Here is a 6963-nt window from a genome sequence, read left to right as displayed (position 1 = left end):
TATTACGTTAACCACGCGCCAAGAAAAAACAGGAATTTCTAGTATGAAAATTATTTCCTCAAGCTGATAACAGCTATTGGCCAAAACCCCAGTTCTAGCCTTAATCGTCACTGAAAGACGGACTCGGGATGGACGAGTCCTGCTTTGCCAGTAAGCGAAGGCAGGCAGCACCACACGACAGGCACAGCTGCCTGCACCACACACCCCAGTGCAGGCAAGGGCAGGCGCCGTGCTGCCCACGAGCCGTCCCGTGCCCACGCACAGCAGGGCGCTCCCACGGCACAGCCGACAGCCGCAGCCCGCTGTGAACGTGGACTGGGACTCCCAGTTCCTGCGGGACTGGGAACTCACGCCCTGCTGTGGTGGTCGCTACGGAGCAGGGGAGCAGAGCCCTCCTCGCAGGGGTCTGCACAAGCCGGCCTACGGGGACGGGACGTTGGCGACTGGATGCTCGCTTCACCAGCGTCCTCGCCAGAGGAACACATGCGCTTTGTCTGTGACAATACAGAGATTTCCAAAGGGTGAACAGTCAACACTGCACAAGCTCACGCTCTGTTTCATAGTCTTCATTTACAGGAACGCGGTAGTTGCCAGACAAGCAGAAGCTCAACCTGTTCCAGCGTCCCCCTCGGCCACGCCCAACACCAGCACTCTGGAGGAAAGCTGAAGAAACTACTGCATAATCCATTTCCTATCCTCTGAGGCTGCTTAGCACAGGCTTGGTGTAGAAAAGTGATTTCAGCATCAGTTTGTGTTTTTGTCATCAGCCTCACAAGAGCTGACTTGAAGATTAGTACCCAGACTAACATGGAAAACAAACCTGCCTCCAGGAAAAATACACCTGCTGAGCCGCGCTGGGAAATCAGGTTTTCTGCCTTCTGCCTGCAGGTACATTCTGCAATCAGCTTTGGAAGTGCCATGGTAGCATTTTAAAATTGGGATGGTGTGGGGGAAAAAACAAACCACTGCCTGAAAAACAGCAGCAGATCAGGAAATAAAAGTAGGTGTGCCATCAGCAGGGACAAGGGCTCTCCGAGTCCCCGTGAGAGCACATCCCACAGGAGCAGTGGTATGGTCGATGCTGACGGGGATGAGTGAGTTGTTCAGCCCAGTTCTGGTCGCCTGAACCCACTGCCACCCAAGCAGTGGCCTAAGGACAGTGGTGTGTGCAGGGAGACAATGAAGAGGGTAGGACTGGTGCACATGCAGCTGGTGATGGACAAGTGCAAAGGTCAGTCAAATGATCAGAACTTAACAGTATGATCTACACTGGCTTGTCAGTGAGCTGGCATTCGCTTTCCTAATGGAAATAGTTTCTGCAGCGCTATTGCTAGAATGGAGTTAAAATCACAATGGCCATAGCTCCAACAAGAAAACCTGCACTATATTGAAAAACACTACATGAGACATTGGGTGTTTCATCTTTTCCCAATTTCTCTCTCACCTAAGAAAAAAATCCATGCTGCTCATCCTCCTCGCGGCAGATCATCTCTGCCTCTAAACTTGGCGGCTCTGCAAACTTTCATAACAATAAATCTGTGGCTCAAAACAGGTACTACCATGGCAGCACCGGTAACAGTGAGCTCTTCGTCAGATACAGCCACGTGTTCCTCTGCACCGGTGAGTGTTTTCAGGAAGCTCCTCTGCTCTTTCATCCTCCTCCTGGGATGAACTCAGTCTTGGATATTGCGCAGTTCATGCGTCCTTAGTGCTGCAAACATGGGACGCCCGATAACCTGTCCCAGTTGTCAGCTGGGTTTGACCAAGCCCAAACCAACGCTCACCACACCAAGGCATTTAAGGGAATGGTCAAAGACATTTCTGCCGATGCCCAATTCAACCTGTCCTCCAGATGTCTACACTGACTCCGTTCAAAATTCAGAATCTGCTTCTGTTCCTCATCCTGAGGACCGCAGCGCTCAACCATGCTCTGAGAAATGGCTGACTTAAAATAAACAAGGCGCAGAGGCAACAAAAGAGGTCATATTTCACTTGATCCCAAGCCTGAAATTTTATTGCTTTCTGGTGACATCCAGCAATGCAAATAACCCCATGTGCACGCAAGAGCAGAGCTCAGCAGCGTTCTCCTGGCAGTCCGGGCATCCTGCTCCAGCTGACCCCGCTTGGGCAGGGGGGTCCGACCAGACAGTCTCAGAGGTCCCTGCCAACCCCAACCCTTCTATGATTCTGTCTATTCATAATCCTGTTTTGAACCCAGCATTTCTGCAGGAGCAGGTGCATAATACAGTCGCAAACCAGTCCTGCACCGGGCCAGGTCTCCGGTTTGCTTATGCTGTAAATCTGTAAAGTTGCTGTGTCGGTCCTTGACATGCTCTTCGGATTGACCTCTCTTTTTTTACTTTGGAGGTTACCAAAGCAGGGCTGTGTGAGGAGCTGTTCCCCGGCCCTCGCAGCGCATGGCCAAGGTAAGCCATCCCCTGGCTGTGCTGTTTACACAGCTGTTTGCAATTGTGCCTGCTCCCAAATCTCCGCATTCTTCATCCCATGCGAGCACTCCGCTTGCTCCCAGCACCCCTCGGAGAAGTGTGACCAGAATGCAGAGTGCTTATTTTGTAACGCCGCAGTGTGATGTGGACACAGTGATCTGAAATAAAGCAACTTAATCTCACGCCGACATGAAGTTGCTCACACAACTGTTGTTGGGACTCAAAACAGAGATACACCAAAAAAAAACCCTGCTAATTCAGAAACTGCAAGTATAGACAAAACCTGGCTGGGAGAAGGATAATTGGCCAAACAACCCAAATCTTCCAAATTACTCAAAACTTACATTAAATACGCATGTCACAGTTTGTCCATAATAAATCCTTAAGGGCAGAAAATAATTGCAGAGATCTGGAACTGTTCTGTAAAATGAGAGGCCAAACTAGGAATGGGCAGAGGGCAGGAAAAGAGACAAGAAAGATTAATTCCGTTGTCTGAACCAAACAGCCTTAAAGCAAGTCTGGTAAAAGGAAAAATAAAGTGGCTGCTTCTTATTTTAGCCAATTCCCACCCCAAACAGCAAAAGCTGACGCTATTGTAACTGATATCTAAAATTTTAGAATAACACCAGTTCATAACAGTAAAAGCCAAAACCATTGTCAAAAACTGGACAAGCGACACCGCTGCCTGCAACGGATTTATTGTCTTGACATTATGGCCATAAGGGACAGGCACAGGAAGCAAGAGGAGGACACAGGAAGATCTCCAGGGTGTGCTGAGCATTGGCTCGTCCCGCTACCAACGTGGTCGCTTGTCTGCAAGCGAGGACAGGAAAAACACTGAGTTTTGCTGCAATTTGTCCACAGTGAACTGCCAGGCAAACCAGCCAGGAGACAGTGTGGAGAAGATGACAGGTTATAAATGTGGCAGGAGAAAAGGAAAATATGCATAAGAGCTGTGCAACACTTTAAAAGGCATCCTGTACAAATGCAGGAGTGCTTTGAGAGCTTTTTCTTAAGAACATTTTCCCTATTTGCTTTTGGGAGCACGGGTGTTTCGCCCAGGCTGCCTGCAGGAAGCGACTTTGCAGGGAGGAGCAGAGCGGGCACTGCCGGGCGCTGCCCCTCTCCCCGGGTGCTCCCCGGGCACGCGCCGTAAGACCGCGATTCCAGAGAGAAGGAATTCTCAAAAGATGTGACTTTTTCAGAAATGTAGAGCCTAACTGGAGTCATGAGCCAGCGCTGAAATGTGTCAGACGCTGCCAGACCAGGACAGCGGAGGTCTTTCAGGACACTGTCTGCAGACACCGTCACTTGCCACAGCCGATCCCTAAAAACTTTCATGAAAAACCCAAATTTGGGCAGAGTGGGGCTTGCAGAGCCGTGTGGCCCCAGGGCAGGGGCAGTCCTTCCTCGCACTCTCGCCCGCCCACCCACAGCCACCATTTCATAATTCTCCAGGCTCCAGCGAGGCTTTGCCCATTTTCATGACAATCGGGGCTCTGTTGTGTCGACGCAGTTTGAGACATCGGCCCTTTTGTGGCACGAACAAAGTCCGGGCTGCAAACGACAAAACCAAGCACATCTCGGCACTGAAGGCAACTAAACCAAGAACTGCCTCCACATAACCGAGCTTGCCACGGACCAAACTAAAATACTAAAGTGGATTTGATTTCAAGCAACAAATAGAGCATAAGGAAATACCGGACTCCTGGCTTTGTTTTTATTTTACCAACAAGCGGTGCCACTGGCAGCAGCTCCGTTTTGCAGCGCCGACGCTCCTGAGCCCGCACAGTTCGGCAGGGGCAGGAACAGCCCCGCGCGCGCAGGAGCCTCAGCCAGGGAACGACACTCAGGGCCCGCGCGCCAGAACCAAGCTGATGTGCAAAAGTAGCTGAATACATTTTATAAACTCAGATTAACGCATCTCAGCAGCCTCATACTGCAAACGTTACTGCTTTCAGCCACTGCAGCGAGAGAACTGGTTCCAGGTAAACACAGCACATACTTTCCCCAAAACACTATTCCCCTCATTCTATGTATACAGCTATTTCAGAGACAATAAAAAAATTTAAAATAGAATTGTTCACAGAAGCTATGGAAGGAACTGCAAGAAATGATAATAAACATCCGCCTGACTTCTGAGAAGTCTTGTGATTGCAGTTTAATAACAGATGCGGGTAATTCCTCTGCTCCCTAGTGCTAAACGAAGCAGGAACATGGTGTTGATAATTCTGGTGAAGGCATTCACTTGGTGTACATAAAATTAAGCATTTTCCTAGTTCTTGCTAGTATGATAGGTTGCTGTGCAAAACGAATCCTTCTATCACATTTCCAGTTTTATCTTTATATTTTTATCTGCTTGGCCACTGAATTTGCCATCCCAGTCTATTGAACGGCTTGCAAGAAGTGTTTCATTGCATCTTGCTTGATGGGTGACAAACAGTGGAGACCAGCTCTGTATAACAGAGGAAAAAGCAGGGGGGGAGGTGAAGGGCTCCTTAGAGAGGTCACCTTCAGAGGAAAAAAGGAAAACAAATGGGATTGTAGGCATGAGAAGTATATGGTTTTACTGCCTTAGTGGGCAAGTACAAGAAAGGAGAATTGCAAAGGGAGAAGCTTTACATTTCTATGAGCAGGCAATCGAGCTCCATTCTAAACCCTTCCCAGAAAGCGCTTCCCTTCCTAAGGGATGACTCCCTCCCATTCTGGGAGCGTGTCTCCTGTAACTCCCAGTAACCCAAATCGGTTCACGCAGCGTCAGATCGTTCTAGAAAACGGGGGGAAGTCCTTGAGCTGGGTCCCCGTTACCAGCAATAGCCCCGCAGCGCCCTGAGCACCTGCCGCTCGCCGCAGCGCCTGTGCGGCCAGGGCGACTGCAAGCCCAGGACTGGATCTGACCCTTGCACCCTCCTCCTCGTGCCCTTCTGCAGTCAGTCGTTTCTCCCCCGGGGCCGATATTCAGTCACAGAATCCCCCGAGCGAACACCGGGTGCAGCACTGGGACTTCGTGCCGGCATATCCTACCTACAGAACTTGTGCACCCCATCACCAGCAGCGTGTGCACAAATGAGCGGAAATCTCTTCATCCAAACCCGAAACGGGTCTGTGCCTGGGCAGAAAATGCAAATGTTTAGTGGGATGCAGGAACAGAGGAGAGGCATGTAGGTCAGAAGGCAGAAAGTATGTCCCGGATTTGAAGAGGCAGGAAAAGTTTTGTGCATTTAAGAGGTAAACTGAAAAGCCAAAAAATTATTTTAGGCCTGACTTACATAAATTGCAGTCGTACCAACTACACTGTCTGCTGCAGTTGCTGGTATTTTTAATAATAATAATAACAACAGACCAACAGTTTGTTATTATAACTGTTGTTGTTATTATCGTTCTGAGCATTATTTCCAAATAGGCAGCAACAATTGCTGGTATCCCCAGAAAAAAAAAAACCAGTGAGAGTACATTTCCTCAAATTTCAGGTCAGACAGCAAAACAAAGAGGAAAAAAACTTCAGAACTAAAGCTGCAGATTCTGTACCTGCATCGAACGCATTGTTATGACTGCAGTTGCTAATTAGCTGGTTTAGATCATTAGGAGTATGGGACAAATCCTGTTTGTGAACTAACTGACTGCTCTGTGCCTCTTGCACATCGGTGGGACTTGGCAGAGGGGACGGGAAGGTGGCACAGCACAGAAACCAGCGCAGAGAGGAGAATCGGAAGGTATGCGTGACATGAAAGCAATGCTGAGCAGAAAGGCACGAGCATCACTTGTAAGCAGGGCTACCTCCAAGCGAAGATAAATGCATGTATTCTACGGAGAGAAAACATCGACAGCTTCCAATCCCTGGGTTTTACAGCAAGTTTAAAAAATGTACTACCCTGAAGCATTACTGTGCACTCAAGTGAGATGGGATCCCAACCCCGTCAGCCCCTCGGCAGCACCCCGGAGGGCACATCCCACTCCACGCACCCGTGCAGAGATGCTCGACCTGCTCCATGTTCGCTGCCAGCCTTCAACGTGCTATTTTACAATGCCACGTCATTTAAGGGCCAAGTTTTCCTACCACTAACTCGCACCAGATCCATGGCCTGAGCAGGGCACGGGTTTCCAGGCTGATGGCTGGACAGGAGAGGGCAGCATCCGACAGACGGACCGGCCCCAGCCGGTGTGTTGGTGTTACCCCAAGGAGCACAGCAGACCCAATTTCATAATTCAGACAGTGATACTGCAGATGCATAACCTGCACTGTGCCATCCTCATCATACTTTAAACCTGAGTACTATACAGATATAAACAAAGATTTTAAAATCAGCTTTTATTGTCCTCAGGAGCAGAAACCTATTAGCTCTGGTCTAAGCTTTGGAGGCGAGAGCCCTCCTGGCCACCTGCGCTGCCATCAAACAACGGCTCTGCAATACTCTCACCTTCCCTGAATGCTCCATAGATGACTGAGGCATAAATGAGTCCCGCTAGTGGGCTGGTTGGCCCTTTGGCTTTATTTTTACTGCAATTGGCTTTTCTG

This window comes from Aptenodytes forsteri, unplaced genomic scaffold (assembly GCF_000699145.1).
Source record: "Aptenodytes forsteri isolate BGI_AS27 unplaced genomic scaffold, ASM69914v1 Scaffold68, whole genome shotgun sequence".
Classification (NCBI taxonomy): Eukaryota; Metazoa; Chordata; class Aves; order Sphenisciformes; family Spheniscidae; genus Aptenodytes; species Aptenodytes forsteri.
This window is presented reverse-complemented; position numbering follows the sequence as displayed.